The 18,727-nt window shown below is 37.7% G+C and overlaps 2 pseudogenes; one reads left to right on the top strand and one right to left on the bottom strand.

The window, feature by feature from the left end:
• Positions 1–1,687: 1,687 nt before the first annotated feature.
• LOC103352056 (trifunctional purine biosynthetic protein adenosine-3 pseudogene) lies at positions 1,688–7,781 on the bottom strand (annotated as a pseudogene).
• Positions 7,782–10,014: 2,233 nt separating this feature from the next.
• LOC100343094 (small ribosomal subunit protein eS6-like) lies at positions 10,015–10,835 on the top strand (annotated as a pseudogene).
• Positions 10,836–18,727: the final 7,892 nt, after the last annotated feature.

Here is an 18,727-nt window from a genome sequence, read left to right as displayed (position 1 = left end):
TACATAAGCCAGTTCCATATTGCTTTGAAAAATAGAATTTTGTGATACCCATTAAGTTCTGCATTTCTCCAAATTCATGGTCATTTTTCTACATGCTTTTGCTTTTCTAGATCCCTTAAATTTGACTCATATTTGGAGAATCACATTGTGAGTTTCTACAAAAAGATGTTACAACTATGTTTAAACTCCGTTGAATTTATAGATAAATTTGAACATAATTGACATTTGGGAAATATTGTCTTACAATTCATGAACACAGTTGTTTACAACTATTTAGGTTGTAGCAATGGTTTGTGGTTTTCAGTTTAGAGGCCTCGAACATCTGTCATTAGATTTATTTCTAGGAATTTGATGACTATTTTTGCTATTGTAAATTGTATTGCTTTACTTTTATTTTCCAATTTCTTTCTATGAAAATATGGCTGGTTTTATATGTTAACCTTGTATCATGCTACCTTGTTCAAAGACATAAATCAGTTCTACTAATTTTACTTGTAGTTTTCTTGTGATTTTCTACATATACCTTCATAAGATCCAAAACCAAAAATTCTGTTGCTTCTTCCTCAATCATGTTTATGCTGTTCTTTTCTTTTTTTTCTTGACATACATTCAGAAATGCTCTAAATATATACAATAAAGTTGAGAAATCTTCCCTTGTTTGAAGGAGAGAAATATTCAATATTTCCCTTTGAAATAAAATGTTGGCTGTAGGTTTTTAAACATCATTTATTTAATTTTTAAATTTTACTTGAGAGAGAGAGAAAGACTAACCTTCCATATTTTTTTTTTTTTGACAGGCGGAGTGGATAGTGAGAGAGAGAGACAGAGAGAAAGGTCTTCCTTTACCTTTGGTTCACCCTCCAATGGCCTCCACAGCTGGCGCGCTGCGGCCGGTGCACCGCGCTGATCCGAAGGCAGGAGCCAGGTGGTTCTCCTGGTCTCCCATGCGGGAGCAGGGCCCAAGCACTTGGGCCATCCTCCACTGCCTTCCCGGGCCACAGCAGAGAGCTGGCCTGGAAGAGGGGCAACCGGGACAGAATCCGGCGCCCCGACCGGACTAGAACCCGGTGTGCCGGCGCCACTAAGTGGAGGATTAGCCTATTGATCTGTGGTGCCGGCCAACCTTCCATCTTCTGATTCACTCCCCAAATATCTGCAAAATCCAGGACTGGTTCAGAATGGAGTTAGGAGCCCAGAACTCAGAGTCTGCAAGCTGTGTGGCAGCAACCCAAGTACTTGCAGTATTACCTGATGCCTCCAAGGGTTAAAATAGCAGTAAGCTGGATATGAAGAGGAGCTGGGACCAAACCATGCACTCTAATATGTGATACAGGTGTCTTAAGCAGTGACTTAACCACTGTGCCAGACACCTATGACTGCAAGGTTTTGTGCCTTTTATAGGACTGTTAAAGTTTTTTTTAAAGATGTATTTATTTATTTGAAAAGCAGAGTAGCAGAGAGAAGGACGGGGAGGGACAAAGAGAGATGTTCCATCTGCTAGTTCACTCCCCAAATGACTGCAACAGCTAGGGCTGGTGTAGGCCGAAGCCCGGAGCCAAGTATCTGGGCCATTCCACTGCTTTCCCAGCCTTTTGGGCCAAATCCACAATAAAACAAAACAAAACAGCAAACCACTACCAAGCAAAGTCACAATTCTTTCAAAATAGCTCCACTCTGGAATTAGGCTTTATTCCTCTTTAACCCAACAGATCTTGCCATTTTCTCCAAGCCATACAGCTCCACAGGCCATGAGGTGGAGGGCTGCAGAAATACTTTATGTTCTGCTAATTTTACTCTTTCAGACAAAGTTGCAACAGTGTCACCCCTTTTCACGGGAACAGCTTCTTGTAAAATAATTTGTCTGGCATCTACATCTTCAGATACAAAGTGCACGGTGCAGCCGGTGACTGTGACTCCAGCTTCCAGAGCCTGCTCATGGGCATTCGCACCCTTGAAAGAAGGGAGTAAGGATGGGTGGATGTTGAACATTTTCCCATTCCATTTTCTAATAAAGGGACAAGAGAGAATTCTCATGAATCCTGCAAGACAGACTATGTCTGTGGAGAACTCTTCAAGGACTTTGTCAACTGCATTGTCAAATTCTACATGATTTTATATAATTTACAATTAATTACTCTGGTTGGAATACCAGCTCTTTCTGCTTTCTCTAAGCCCGCAACCACAGCTTTATTGGAAATGACAACAACAATGTGTGAGGAGCTATTTGGATCCTGAGTACTGTCTGAGTGCCTGGAAGTTTGAACCTGTTCTGGATATTAAGACAGCCACTCTTGCCTTTCTGTGTTGGACGGAGCAATGATTTTTCAGGAAGCTGTTTTCCAGTACTGAGCCATTCATTTGCATGCCTTCAGCCAGATTGTTGACTTTCACACGAGGGGAACTTTCAGGACAAGAGACCACACTGCCAATCACCCAGGCTTCTTCCTGGTGCTGCTGAATGTCCCTCAGAATCCGCTCTGTCTGATCCTTTGATCACGAGGGTAGCCCCAACCCCACAGTTAAATTTTCTGGCCATCTCTTCTTCAGAGAGCAGCCCTTCTTGCTGTAACCATGAGAAGATCCTAGGGATCCTCCAGGTCCTGGCATCTAGATCCACACCACATTTCAGAGGGAGGACTCTGGGGATGTTTTCCAGCAATCCTCCACCGGTAATGTGGGCAAAAGCCTTGACATGACCTGACCTAGGACAGGTAGCAGCGAATGGCTGTAGACTCTTGTTGGAGTTAGAAGCAGGTCCCCTAAGGTCTGGTCACCACAACCATCAGGTGCTGGAGAGGAGTACTGAAGTGAAGACTGGGCTACAATTTTCCTCACAAGGCTAAATCCATTGCTGTGAAGACCAGATTAAGCTATCCCAATAACAACATCCCCTTCGATACACAGTTTATAGAAGATTCTTATTATGAGTGGATATTTAATTTTGCCAAATGCTAATTGTCCTCTATTCAATACAAATGGAACATTACATTGATTTTTAAAAATTTGTTGATTTACTTATTTGAGATTCAGAGAGACAAAGAGAAAGACAGATCGACAAAGAAAGGTATTCCTGGACTTGTTCACTCCCCAAATGCTGGCAACAAGCAGGGTTAGACCAAAATCACAAGTTGGAAACTCAATCTGGGACTGCCACATGAATGACAGCTATCAATTGTTGCCTCCCAAGGGTCTGAACTTGCAGGAAGCTGGAATGGGAAGCAGAGCTGGGACATAAACCCAGACACCTGATATGGAATGCAAGTCATCCTGAGCAGCATCTTAACCATTTGGGCAAGTTCCCATCCTTGTGGCTTTTTGTTGTTGTCGTTGTTGTTTTGTTTTTGAAAAAAAAATCCTATGTTCCCAGGATGAAAATTATAAATGGTTATGATACTTTTATATTTTTTAAAAATGATTTATTTATTTGGAAGAGTTACACAGAGAGAAGACACACATACACACACACACACACACACACACACAGAGAGAGAGAGAGAGAGAGAGAGAGAGAGAGAGAGAGAATCTTCCATCTGGTTCACCCCCTAAATGGCTACAAGGGCCAGAGTTGAGAGAGGCAGAAGCCAGGAGAAAGGATCTTCATCTGGAATTTCCACGTAGGTGGCAGGGGCCCAAAAAAGAGTTTCATCTGGGTCTCGCACATGAGTGGCAGGGGCCCAAACACTTGGGCCGTTTTCCACTGCTTTCCCAGGGCACTAGAAGGAAACTGGATTGGAGGAGGAGCAGCAGTGGGGACAGAAACTGAAGCGGCACCCATATGGGATGCCAGCATTGCAGGAAGGAGCTTAACTCACTGTGCCACAATGCTGGACCCAGGAAGTTTCTTAAAGATTCATTTTTTTTTCTTTTTAAACAGTTGATAAAAGTGAAATCAAATTCGAATTCCTTAAGGTTCATTGTTCAATTTAGATTTTCTGTTTTATTTTTCTATTTGATAAATTGGATTTTTCATTGTTTGAGGTCATTTAATCTAAATTGTACGTTTTATCATAAAATTGTTAATAACATTCTCTTATTATTTTTCTCAAGTGTTTAAGGCTTATAGTGACGTCTCCTTTTAATTATGATATTGGTTATTTGCATTTCTCTCATTTCCTTAACTAGTGTAAGGCTTGGCTTTTCACTTTGTGGAACTTCTCAAAGTTTCATATTTCATATTTCAATTTTCTTTATGTTCACTAATGTTTTTCTGCTTTCCGTTTCATGGATGTCTTTTTTTATACTCATTATTTATTTCCTTTCACTTATTGAAGATTAAAGGATATCTTTGCTCCTTTCTCTCTAGCTTTTTTGATGTGAAGCATTTCTTTCTATTATGATAATTTAAGGCTATAAGTATTCCTGTAAATGCTACTTCATCTATATTACAAAACTTATATATGTTATAGTTTCAATGTTGTTATTCAGTTGAAAATATTTCTTATTTTTCCTTGTGATTAATGCTTTTATCTTTTCATCACTTAAAAGTGAGTTGCTGAATTCCCAAGTGTTTGTCTTCTTTTGAGATATATTGTTGTTATTGATTTGTAATTTCATTCAATTGTGATTAGAGAACATACCCTGAATGATTTCAGTCCTATTAAATATGTTAGACTTCATCTTCATTTATCCAGACATTGGTCTATCTGCACTTGAGAAGAATGTACACTCTGTCATTGGAAGGTACAGAGTTCTACAAATATAAACTAACTCAAAATCATTGGAGAGAGTTGTTCACATTTTGTACATTTTGGCAGATTTATTTTATCATGTTCTTCGATTGCTGAAAGAAGAATGTTCACATCACCAGCTGTCACTATGGATGTGTATAACTTTCTCTTTCACACTGTCAAATTTGTTTCATTATTTTGTAACATGTTATTAGGGTCATAAGCTTATGTTTGTTATGTTTTCCTGATAAACGGAACCCCCCACTTCTGTTGTGAAATGCCCTACTTTATCTTTGGTAGCAGTTTTTCATTGAAGTTTATTTTATCTTATGCTATATTGTGACCCTTCCCTTCCTATGTGTACTGTTTACACTTATATCTTTTTGCCATCTATCATATTTCAATAAATTTGTGTTTTTTTTTAATATTTCTAGTGTATCTCTGATTGATAACACATTTTTGCTGGAATGTTTATTTACCTTCAATGTTTATAATATTATTTGCTATGGTTAGATTTAGGTCTGCAATTTTTCTATTTATTTTCTAATGTCCCTTCTGTTGTTTTTTTCTAATACTCCTTTACCTGTCCACTATTCAGTGGAATTCATTTAATTTTTTTCTTTTGGCCTAGTAGCGTTATATGTTTCTTATTTTTATTTTATTTTAGTATTTACCCTAAAGATTACAGTATATTTCTTTAACTTGTCTGCATAGAGTTAATATTCTATCACTTCACAAAATACATAGAAACCTTGGAACTGCATATGCCCATTTTCCCTTTCTTTCATATTTTATGTTGTTTTGTCATATTCAGTGCATACTTCCATCAAATAGAAATTATCAACTGTAATAAAAAATTTAAAAGTGTTCAATTGGCTCCAAATAGAAGAAGTTTACATGTGGACATCAGTAGGGCTAAAAGAGGTAGTATGACAGGATCTTGGAATGTCAGAGCTGCAAAATGATTTTAAAAAATTATCCTGTTCTGTGTTTCCCCAGAGGGGCACTACTGGCATTTTGAAAGAGACAATTCTAGATTGTACAAAACTGTCATGTACATTGTAGAACTCTTAATATCTCTGACATATGCCTGCCAAATTGGCACAATACTACTATACATTTCCAAAATACTCCCTAGGAATATTGTACAACACTCACTTGAGAACTATTATTACTCAATCTCCTCATTGTTTACATAGAGAAATTGAGATTCAAAGCAGTGAGGTTAACTAGCTGAAAGTTGAAATTTTGTGTGTGTGTACAGTAAGTGACTATATTCTTGTTCTCATTTCATGTCTCTTTTATCTGTACCATGCTCAACCTGAGATTAGTCATGAAAATATTCCAACTACAACTAAATATAAAACAACCTGGTAGGAATTTTTATTTCTTGCCTCCAAAATTAATAACATCTGTTAGAAAAATCATTCTGAAGAAGTTAAGAGGTGGGAATTTTGAATATGTCTTTACTATAAATATCATGGTCGTTCCATAGCTCCTAAACTCTAGTACACTAGGAATTGAATTTTCTATTACACCAAAAATCTTCATTAGCCACTTTCATAAAATACACCATGTAAAACCATCATAGAAATGAATGTCCAATATAATTTCAGTATGATAATTAGTGCTTATTTTGGTTTTGTATAAATAAGTATACGTTTCCCTTTTTGAATTCTGAAAAACTTAGTTCTTGCTAATTTTTCTAAGCTTTAATGAGCATGTATGCAATCTTATGCTGCTCATTGTCATAAGAAAAACTATCCAAAGAGCTACTAAAAGCAGCTTAAAAAGGTGTTCCCACAATTTTTCTACCCCTGCACAATTTAGTTTGCACATTTCCAATTTGAGGCAGGTACTTCACTAAGTCTATGGAAAATCAGAATCTGTTTTAGTTCAGCAATGTGGTGAACAGGGCAGGTGGTCTGGTTAGAGGACCGCAACTGAGGAGATGATGTTGTGGTTCAGAAGGCCTAGGAAAAGAAATAACATGAAGTCCTGAATAGGAAAAGGCCTAATATGTACTGAGATTTTACTTCTTGCTTTGGGCAAGAGAAAGTTTAGATGGGACTGAAAACAAAGCCGCAAGGCAAATACACGAATAGAAACACTTAGCAGATGGATGGGGCAAAGGGGGTTCTGAGTGGGTGTTGGCAGAGATTGTCATAGTTCCTGGATGCTATCCAACCAGATTGATGCTGCTCAAGTAAGTGAAACTTTCTTTCTTAGCATTTGTTAGTAATTAATATGAAGAGTTTTCTCTAGGGTATTTCATGACTAGGTTGCATTAGATTACTTATTCGTGTTTTTCAAGTAACAAATATTTACTGAATGTATACTAGAAGTCTGGCACCATTGTCAAATGCTATGGTTATCACAAGTAAGGGGAGAGATAGGGAGGGAGGGAGGGAAGGAGGGAGAGAGCAAGCGAGAGAGAGATAACTTTAGTAGATTCTGTTGGGGAGAGAGTATGGAGAATAAGGGAGATAGAAACTTTAGGTGGAAAATGTCAAGAGGAACATCTGATAAAATATTGTCTGAGAAGTAATCTGGAGTAAATAAGGGAGACTATGATGATAGTATGTGGAAAAAGATGGGTCTTGGCAGAAGCAATAACAAGCATAAATTCCCAAGCCTGGGGCAAGCCTAGCATGTTTAAAGAATAGCAGAGAAGAATTGGTGAGAAGGCAATAAGGAAGGGGAGACTGGTAAAAGGAGATGCAGAGTATCATTATGATATACTCATGTCTAATTATAAATGTGTGATAAAGTTTCTTATGATTTTTGAAAGAGGATTTTGAAAAATAGAGTTAGCTATAGGTGAAACATCTCCCCATTGTTTAAGAACGTCTTTCTTGCTCTTTTCAATAACTGCACTTCAGTTCCCTTTCTCTCTGTATTCATCAGTATCTCCCTCTTTATCATTTTACCTCCTTTCCTAGATTTGGATTTGGCAGGCAGAGCTAAATTAACCCAGGAGCTAGAGCAGACCTTCCTGGAAGACAAATTATATGCTAGGTGGCAACTCAACATAATGAGTCTTTACTATGACCAAGTTTCATCCCCAAAGGGAGATTCAGGATCATCATGAGTCATTGGTGCAAGTTACCTCATCCGCAGAAAATGAATGCAAGTTTCTCAACTCCTTAATCCTAATCCTTACAGTCTCTACTAAGATTTTCTCATCTACTATGACCCTACACTGCTCTGTAGATGAATGCATGTCTTTCATATTAGTTTTCTTAAGGTTGTACATCTCTTCACACTCAGTTCTAACAACTCACTTTTGGCCATGAGTCCCTGAATTTATTCCTCTCCTATGACTTGAGAACTGCTGAGTCTAACAATTCCTAACTCCTAGGGCACTATTCATCTTATATTCTAAGTCTGCTGTGTAAAAAGCAAATTATGGTTGTCCATGTAAAACAAGATAATGGTTTAGACTAGGGGGATAACTGTAGAAAGGGACCAATAAGGATAGATTAGAGGCATATTTAGCTGGGGATAGTGACAGGAATGGGTGATAGATTGGCTATAGGCAGTGAGGGACAAGACAGTTTTCAAAAATGTCACAGAAAATGTAATTAAAACATATGTTTATTTCACATAAACACTTTGAAAGCCATGCTTATTTTTACATAATATGTATTTTCCATGAACCTTTTGAAGACTTCTCATGAGTGTGGATTTCAAGTTCTCCTTTCTAAACTATATTAAAGGTATACAAACTTCCCACCCTACCCACCCTCTTTCCTCTCCTCTTCCCCCTCTTAATTTTTACAATGATCTGCTTTCAGTTTCCTTTATACTCAAGATTAACTCTACACTAAGAGTTCAACAAATAGTAAGAAGAAGAAAATGCTGTTCTTCAACAGTGGAGACAAGGGCTGTAAACAATCATTGAAGCTCAAAATGTCAATTTCATGCTTGTACATTACCTTTTAGATACTCTATTAGTTACCACAGCTTGGGGAAACACATGGTGTGTGTCTTGTGGACTGGTCTATTTCATTAAGTATAATGGTTTCAATTTCTTTAATCAAAATAAACTTATTTTTAATTCCTTTTTTTCTATGTAACTTTAGAATTCCCCCTGTGGTTGGCTCCTAAATTTATGACTTAGAAAGTTGGAGGGATGCTACAGCTTTTCACTGAGTCATGGCTTTTTGGAAGAAGACCCAGGTCGTAGGGTAAGATTTTGTAGAAAAGTTGAATTTGAAATATCAAAGAGTAAATGATGAGTACACAGAGGCACAGATGGATATCTGGATATCAGAGGAGACATTTAATATGGAAATATAAATTTTCGGAGTTATCAGTACCTAGATGTTAAACTGATCTTTAGCTTTCTAGGAGTTCTTGACAAATGAGTATTGAATTAAAAGAAATGTCACCAGAACTGAAACCCAAAACACTCTACTTTGAAGTCAAGTTTTGGACATTTACTGGAATAGAAGCCAAACCAAGAGAATATGCGGTCATTCACAGCCCCTAACAAATAATTTGCTTTATTGAATGAGAGGAAAATGCATGCTGTAAAAACTAGTGCACTGGGACTTTATCTTACAGAAGTGAAGTAAGCATAATCACATTTTCCCTTTAATGACCATGACACAATCAGGTTGAAAATTCCTGCATTGTATCATGCCATCTTTCTAGTCAGAGTAGCCAGCTAAATATGAACCCCCCTTCCTTTTATGAAATTAACCAATTTTAAGAATACTGTGTTGAAGGAAAATGTCTTTCCAAGTTAAAGAGGATGTGGGGCTGGCGCTGTGGTGCAGTAGGTTAATCCTTCACCTGCGCCGCCAGAATCCCATATGGCTTCCGGTTCTAGTCCCAGCTGCTCCTCTTTCAATCCAACTCTCTGCCATGGCCTGGGAAAGCAGTAGAAGATGGCCCAAGTGCCTGGGCCCCTGCACCCACGTGGGAGACCAGGAAGAAGCACCTGGTTCCTGGATTCGGATCGGTGCAGTTCCGGCGGTTGTGGCCATTTGGGGAGTGAACCAGTGGATGGAAGACCTCTCTCTCTGTCTCTGTGTCTCTTCCTCTCACTGTCTATAACTCTACCTCTCAAATAAATAAATAAAATATTAAAAAATAAAATAAATGAAAAAGAGGACTCACTGTGGGCAATGAGTGGTTTGAGTAGGGAGGCATTATGAAATTTGAAGGGCTGAACTATTAATTAATTATAATTAATTAACTATTAATTAATGACATTGGTGAAATGCATGAAAATAACTTTAAAGCAACTCATATCCTAATACCCTTAATTTTGGAGAATGGAAAGTGCCTATGTGATCTAAGCTAAGCGGAAGTCGGGCCTCTTTTCTCTGGTGCCTCCCAGGTGGTCAGCTGCTTCAAAATGAAGCTGAATATCTCCTTCCTAGCCACTGGCTGCCAGAAACTCATCGAAGTGGACGATGAACATAAACTTTGTACTTTCTATGAGAAGTGTATGGCCTCAGAAGTTGCTGCCGACGCTCTGGGTGAAGAATGGAAGGGTTATGTGGTCCGGATCAGTGGTGGGAATGATAAACAAGGTTTTCCTATGAAGCAAGGTGTCTTGACCCATGGCCGGGTCTGCCTGCTGCTGAGTAAGGGGCATTCCTGTTACAGACCAAGGAGAACTGGAGAAAGAAATAGCAAATCAGTTTGGGGCTGCATTGTTGATGCCAATTTGAGTGTTCTCAACTTGGTTATTGTAAAAAACGGAGAGGAAGATATTCCTGGATTGACTGATACCAAGGTGCCTCGTTGCTTGGGTCCTAAAAGAGCCAACAGAATTTGTAAACTTTTCAATCTCTCTAAAGAAGATGATGTACGCCAGTATGTTGTAAGAAAGCCCTTAAACAAAAAGGTAAGAAACCTAGGACCAAAGCACCCAAGATTCAGCGTCTGGTTACTCCACGTGTCCTGCAACACAAACGCCGGCGAATTGCTCTGAAGAAACAGCGCACTAAGAAGAACAAGGAGGAGGCTGCAGAATATGCTAAACCCTTGGCCAAGAGAATGAAGGAGGCCAAAGAAAAACGCCAGGAACAGATTGCCAAGAGACGTAGGCTGTCTTCTCTGAGAGCGTCTACTTCTAAATCTGAGTCCAGTCAAAAATAAGGTTTAATAACAACAAACAAATAAGATTGCATTTCAGATCTCAAAAAAAAATACACTTAAATTCTTAAATAATCTGGAGCACAGAGAAAAAAAATCTCATAATTTTGTTTCAACCACATATGGTCAATATGTATCATGGCAGAGTCTGCAGGTAACAGCTTGTGGGGAGGACAGCACTACTGAGCCAAACACAGTTGCAAGGACAGACAGTGAAGATAACTTTTACAGCTCACACTTAGGGGACAGTAATGGGTCAATATTATCAATTGTGTATGGAGTGACTTTGTATTTCTCTCTACCAAGTTACCTTTGGTTATTGACTATTTTCTAAATCTACTTTTTCAAACCTCTTGTTGATTCTGTGAGCTATCAAATGTCCTTTCAATACGGCTTTTATTTTTGCTTAAGTTAGTCAGAGTCAGTTTGTGGTTAGTAATCAAAAACCTTAATTGACTGTATACTATTTCCCCTTTTCTTTTCATCCATCCACATTTGTATTTGAAGATCCTAAAAAGAGAAAAGTCATATATTTTTCCTCTTTGTGTACTCGAAGTACACAGTCATCATTTTTATTTTTTAAATAGCTATTTATTTATTTTGAAAGTCAGAGTTACAGAGAGAGAGGAAGACAGACAGACAGACAAACACACACACACACACACACATACATCTTACATCCACTGGTTCACTATCCAGTTGGCAGAAATGAAGCCAGGATCCAGGAGCCTCTTCCAGGTTTACCACGCGGGTGGCAGGGGCCCAGGTACTTGTGCCATCATCCACTGCTTTCCCAGACCATTAGCAGGGAGCTAGATCAGAAACAGCAGATGGGACACAAACTGGCTGGCATTGCAGGTGGAAGCTTTACCCACTAACCACAATGCTTGCTCCAACTGTCTCATTTTAAAAGATCAACTAAAATTTTAATTATTGTGACCACAAATTTGAGGTAGTTATTAGCTAGAATGTATATCAATTCAGAAATCCATGAATAATTCTCTAAGGGAACTTATTGGTTTTTTTTTTTTTTTTCATAATGGTAATAAGAGTTTAGGGCAGAGGTTGGCTTTCTGGTGTAGGAGATTAAGCTGCCACCTGTGATGCCAGCATCCCATATGAGTATAAATCTGAGTCTCTGCTGCTCCACTTCTGATCCAACCCTCTGTTAATGCGCCTGGGAAAGCAGCAGAAGATCGCCCAAGTGATTGTGCTCCTGTGCCCACATGGGAGACCCAGAAGAGAATCCTGTCTGCTGGCTTCAGTCTGGCCCACCCCGGCTCTTGTGGCCAATTGAAGAGTGAACCAGTGGAACTAAGGTTTCTCTCTCTCTCTCTCTCTCTCTCTCTCTCTCTGCTTTTCAAGTAAATGAATAAATCTTCAAAAAAAAAAAGGTGCAAGGGAAAGATGAGTGTAGAGAATGGAATTTTTTTTGACAGGCAGAGTTAGACAGTGAGAGAGAGAGAGAGAGAGAGAGAGAGAGAAAGGTCTTCCTTCCATTGGTTCACCCGCAAAAGGGCCTCTACAGCCAGCGCGTGCTGCGCTGATCCGAAGGCAGGAGCCAAGTGATTCCTCCTGGTCTCCCATGCGGGTGCAGGGCCCAAGCACTTGGGCCATCCTCCACTGCCTCCCCAGGCCACAGCAGAGAGCTGGACTGGAAGAGGAGCAACCGGGACAGAATCCGGCTCCCCAGTTGGGACTAGAACCCGGATTGCCGGTGCCGCAGGCGGAGGATTAGCCTAGTGAGCCGGGGCGCCGGCCTGGAATGGTTCTTAATAAACCAGTTTCTCACCATAGCCCCAAGACTATGGGGTGATACCCATGACCAATCAAAGAACTTTGTTTGGGTCTTGTTTGAGATACAATGTTTCATAAAATCTTTCATACTTTGGAATTTATTTACAGTTACTCTAATGGTCTGATTGAAATTTTTTTAGATGAGATAGACTTTGTTATGGACTTTCAAAACCTCAAGCAATACCTAACTTCTATATTACAGAAGGATGAGATTCCCAGAATGATTTTGGAGTTATTTCTTCAATACTGGATGTGGAAATACGCTGATTTTTTTTTCACTACTGCCCAATACCTGCATCACAATGCAAATACTCAGAGTTTAGAGAATAGGGAACCAGACCAGAAAACGTGGCCTGCTTAGTACCATTATAATCAATTGTGTCAACTAACTACAGGCCAAATAAGGACTTCTTGTAAGATGAATATCCCTTCTAGAAAACTGGCTGCTAGGTGTGAGACATTTTCTATATATTTAAGGACCACTTTATAGAAAAGTATGGAGGCAAGACCTTTACCAGACTGAATTCAGTGTTGCAGTGGACGTGTTTGTGATGAGATCAATAAGATCCCTTTGCTATTTTCCATTGACTAAAGCTTACCTCCTTTGGTTGATAGTGCTTTATTTATTGTACGGTTATTTTCAAAACAGTATGTGTTCAATGTCAGTATTTAATTTATTTCCAAATAATGAAAAGTTTGCCTTCAGAAGAAATTTTACTATGTTTATTAGCTCAAACTAACACAAATCGAGTATTCTTGTACTAAGAAAATACCACCAGGATAGAGGGGAGGCTTTGCACCTCACTCAGTAAATCCTCCTTCCTAAGCTATAGTGTGCAGAAGGCTTTCCCACACATCTCCTGTTGCTACGGAAACCTCTTTCAGTGTCTGGGCTCCACACAGCTGACTCATTTCAAAGTCTGGCTCTCAACCCTCTCAGCTCACAGCTTAGAAAGACAAATGGAAACAAAGAAAAACACAGAAACAATGAAATATCAATATATACCACTTACTTTAAAAAATCATGTGACTTGATGTATATAGAAAAGAAGGTTAGGCAAATCCTCAGTTGCTGCTAACTGCAACTGTGGTAGATACTATAGAAGTATTAATAAAGTCCACAGTCTCTAAAAGATTTCTATCCTTTAGATTTAGTGGCACAGAATAGAAATGAAGCTTAAAGGGAGATCCATAGTAATTCCCTTATATTAAAATAACCCAACTAGATATATGTGTAAATAAAAGCAAAGCACTTGATCACCAAAACAGATAGCATAAGTTGAAGGGAGAGGGAAAGAGGAGGAGGGTAACTCAGCAAACCCTAAAGCAGTCTTAAGTAGTTGCAAAAAAGAATGCCCTAAAGATTGATAAGGGTATAAAAGGACCTTCCTGCTTTAGTTTATGTCTTTGACCCCACTCAGTCAACATGTTTGATGAATACCTAGACGACAGGTTTATTAAGTGAACAGATGCCACAAACCTAGCAGACAGTGTTTCAACCATAAGACTCTAAGATCATTTTGGAATCAAACAATGAGGGAATAAATATTCCACAACTCTCTTTGTCACCAACTGGCTGAGAAGATAGAATGGGATTTTGCATGATATTTAAAAAAAATATTTGCAGCTAGTAATTGCCACAGATACTGATGGAACTTCCAGTCTGAACTCCTGAACAAAGATTTCCTTTTATACATTAAGAATCAATTTTAGTTGGTAATGGGAAACTTCCTTTGAAGATCTAGTATGGTAAGGATTGGAAAACCTGCTACCATTTGGGTTTCACATTTTAAGGGGGGGATATACATACATATTTTATATAGAAATTTCTTCAAAAATTTCATACAACATATTAATTATGAAAAGTTATGCATGCGTTTCAAATTTTTACATGAAATTAACTATATATATGTATATGTATATCTATATGTATATCCATATCTATATCTATAGAGAGATTTTTACATTCATGTATATATGTACATCACGGTCTTTTGTATTTTACATGTATTAAATACATACTGAAGTACTTTAAATACATTCTCATTTTATTTTTTACATATATTTAAAGAACTTTTTAGCTTTTCTAAGTTTTTTATCTATTTTCTTGTCTTTTGTAAATATGGTCATAATATTGATTAAATGATAACTAAATATCAGGTTTTTTTAAAATTTATTTGACAGGTAGAGTTATAGACAGTGAGAGAGAGAGAGACAAAGAGAAAGGTCCTTCTTCTGTTGGTTCACTCCCCAAATGGCCGCTGTGGCTGGCGCTGCGCAGATCCAAAGCCAGAAGCCAGGTGCCTCTTCCTGGTCTCCCATGCGGGTGCAGGAGCCCAAGCACTTGGGCCATCCTCCACTGCCCTCCCGGGCCACAGCAGAGAGCTGCACTGGAAGAGGAGCAGCCGGGACTAGAACCTGGGGCCCATATGGGATGCCGGTGCCACAGGCGAAGGATTAACCAAGTGAGCCATGGCACTGGCCCCTAAGTATCAGTTTGTTCTACTTACCAACACAAATAATTACTGTATTTTTATTATGGGAAAATTAAAGTCAGCAATACAAACAGCCAAAATAATATCTTAGTGAAGATATGTTGAAATGAATTATGAACAAATTACATTATGTCTGAAAAGTACTCCAAGTATTGCCCTGAGATAGGCAAAGTGTGTGACTAGCAGTAAATAAGAGTTATCATGATCCTAGATAAGTCTGTGTGTGTCCAGGATTTGGTGCAGGGTAATTGTTATAGCCAGTTTATGGTGGTTCTTTCTACTCCATTGAATGCATTGCAGTTAAATGAGTGAATGTGACTGGTGATCCTTGAAAGCCTAACTAGGCTGTTTAAACAATATATCTGGATTTCAGCAAAGCATAATATGGTAGGCTGAATAGTGATCTATAAAATATGTTCACCTCCTCATCTTCAGAATCTGTACATTAATTTACATGGTAAAAGGGACATTGCATAAATAAATTACTTTAGATAGAGATAGTATCCTGAAATAACCTGGTGGACCCAATATAATCATTATAAATTGAAGGTAGAATTAGGGAAAAGAGAGAGAGACTGTGAAGATAGAAATGGAGATGGGGTTGAAACGTTTAGAAAATGTAGGGTACACTAGGCAAAGGATGTTGGTAGTCTCTAACAGCTGACAAAAGCAAGGGGATTAAATAAAAAGGTAAATAAAATGTCTTTTATATACAGCATGTATGGGAACCTGTTTTTTTTAGAATTCCATTCTATAAGGGGTTGGCACTGTGGCATAGCAGGTAAAGCCACTGCCTACAATGCTGGCATCCCATATGGGTGCCAGTTCAAGTCCTGGCTGCCCCACTTCCAATCCATCTCTCTGCTATGGCCTGGGAAAGCAGTAGAAAATGATCAAAGAGCTTGGGCCCCTGCATCTGCGTGGGGGAACTGAAGAAGCTACTGGCTCCTGGCTTTGGATTGGCTCAGCTTGGGCCGTTGTGACCATTTGGGGAATGAAACAATAGATGGAAAACCTTTCTCTCTCTGTCTCTCCCTCTTTCTCTGTAACTCTGCCTTTCAAATAAAATAAGTAAATATTGAAAAAAGAAAAAAAAAAGAAAATTGAAACCCCAAAATCTTTTAAAATCCCATTCTATCAATTATTATCCTTTTATTTTAAAACATTTGATTGGCAAATAAAAATTGCAAGTTAACAATGTGATCAGTATACATTGTGTACCTATTACTACAGTCAAAATAATTAGCACGTTCATTATCACAGATTATTATCAATTCTGTGTTTGTGTATATGTGGCTAGGGCACTTAAAATCTGATTATTTATCAAATTTCAAGTAAACACTACAGAATTATTAATGGTAGGCACAATATTATACCTTAGATATCCAGAACATATTCTTCTTTTAATTGAAAATTTGTATTCTTTGATTCATTTTCCCTAACCCAAAGCCCCAGGAAACCACTATTGTACTCTGTGCTTCTATATGTTTGGCATTTTCAGATTCCACATTTATGTGAAATCATATAATATGTGTCTTTCTGTGTGTCTGGCTTATTTCACTTAACATAATATCCTCCATGTTCATTCCTTCTTTTTATGTCTGATTAATATTCCATTGAGTATATCATGTTTTCTTTTTTCATTAATGCAATAATGAACACTTAGGTTGTTGCCATATCATGGGTTTTGTGACTAATGCTGCAATGGATACGAGGGTGTAAATATCTCTTTGAGATACTGATTTAATTTCCTTTGTATATATACCTGGTAGACAGATTGCTGAATTGTATGGTACTTTTGCTTTTTCCATGAGCCTTAGCTATAGAAAGCCTAATGACTGTATCAATTTGCATCCCTACCAACACTGCACAAGGGTTTCGTTTTCTCCACATGCTCACCAACATTTTTTTTATCATGTTGCGATATGCATTTTTGGCAATCGCCATTTTAGTAAGTGTGAGGTTATATCTCACTATGTTTTGATTTGCATTTCCTTAATGATTAGTAATGTTGAGTACCTTTTCAGTTATCTTTTTTGACATTTGTAGTTCTTTGGATAAAGACCTCTTTAGGTTCTTTTCCTTTTAAAGATTGGGTTATTTGGTGGTTGTTTCTTTTATTCAGCTATTGAATTATGTGAATTCCTTATGAATTTTAGATATTAGCCTTTTAGATATACAATTTGAAAATATTTTCTACCATTCCATAGTTTGCCTTTTTGTTCTTTTGATAATTTATTTTGCTGTGCAGAAGCTATTTAGTTTGTTTGTTTAGTTTATTTGTTTGTTAGTTTAGTTTTAGTTTTTTTTAGTTTTGTGAGTTTTGTTAGAAAAGTGTTTAATTTCATTCTTTTTCATATGGATATCCAGTTTTCCCAACACCATTTATTGAAGATACTATATTTTCCTCTTGTATTCTTGACACCTTTGTTAAAGATCAGTTGCCCTGTGTGTGGTAATGTATTCTGATCTCTCTATTCTATTCCATTGGTCTATGTGTGTAGTTTATTCCAGAGTTATAGTTTTAAATCAGCTGTGTTTCCATATATTAACAACAAGGCAGATAAAACAGTCAATTAATAATAAAATTCCATTTATAATAGTGTCAAAAAGAATAAAATATTTAGGAATAATTTAGTCCAAAAGGTGGAAAATATGTATAAGTGTTTTGCAGGTTGTCTCAGTATTGAGACTTAGCTTAGTCATTTACAATTGTACCTTTGTTTTTATTTCCTTCTTGCACTTAGCCTAAAGATTAAGCAGAGGTGAAAGTTTAGAGTACTCTCAAACCTTTCTGTGCATGGATCTTTCCCTGAACTCATGCATGGCTTTCCAAATTCCCTTGTATATGGAAATTTTCAATACCTTAATTTTGAATGAAATTTTCTTCCACGATTTCCCTCCCAGGCTGTCAATATGTCAGCAGTTTGCCTCATCTATGATTTCTGGCCTCCAGTGGCACATTGTTCATGTGTCTTAAAATATCTTTTTAAATTTCTAATGAATTTATTTTATTTATGAGATAGAGAGAAAGAGAGAGAGACAATGGGGTGGGGGAGGAACTTCCCATTTACTAGATTATTCTCCAAAGGCCCATTACAAATGGGGCAGAACGAGGCAGAAGTCAAGATCTTGGGACTCACTCTGGGTTTCCCAAATGGATGACAGGGACTCAACTGGTTGAGCTATCACCATTGTCTTTCAGGATCCACATTAACAGGAAACTGCCTTTCAAACAAGTAAAATAAATCTTAAAATAATTTATTTAGAAAAATTTTGACAGACTTCTCTCTGTTACAGTATTAAATTGCTTATCATGTGTTGTCTTGAAACTTTTTGCATTTCCTTGAAACAGCTATTTTTAAATATTCATCTGAGTATTTGAGAATTTCAATTCCTATATGGTGGTTTCCAGCATCCTTTTTTGCACTTTAAGGCAGGTCGTGGTTCCTTGGAAATTCTTGATACATGTTGGTATATGGCATCTTAACATTGAAAGGTTATTTATAGTAATCTGGGTTCACTTTTGACTTCTAGAAATTCTAAATGTTTGTTTTCTTAGTCTATTGATGTTTCCTCTATTTCAGCACTAAATAGCACACTAAACTGTGGTTTGCTCCAGATTCACTGTAGACATTTTTCACTATTTCAATT

This window comes from Oryctolagus cuniculus, chromosome X (assembly GCF_964237555.1).
Source record: "Oryctolagus cuniculus chromosome X, mOryCun1.1, whole genome shotgun sequence".
Classification (NCBI taxonomy): Eukaryota; Metazoa; Chordata; class Mammalia; order Lagomorpha; family Leporidae; genus Oryctolagus; species Oryctolagus cuniculus.
The sequence above is the reverse complement of the archived record's forward strand: the minus strand, read 5'-3'. Positions and strand labels throughout refer to the sequence as shown.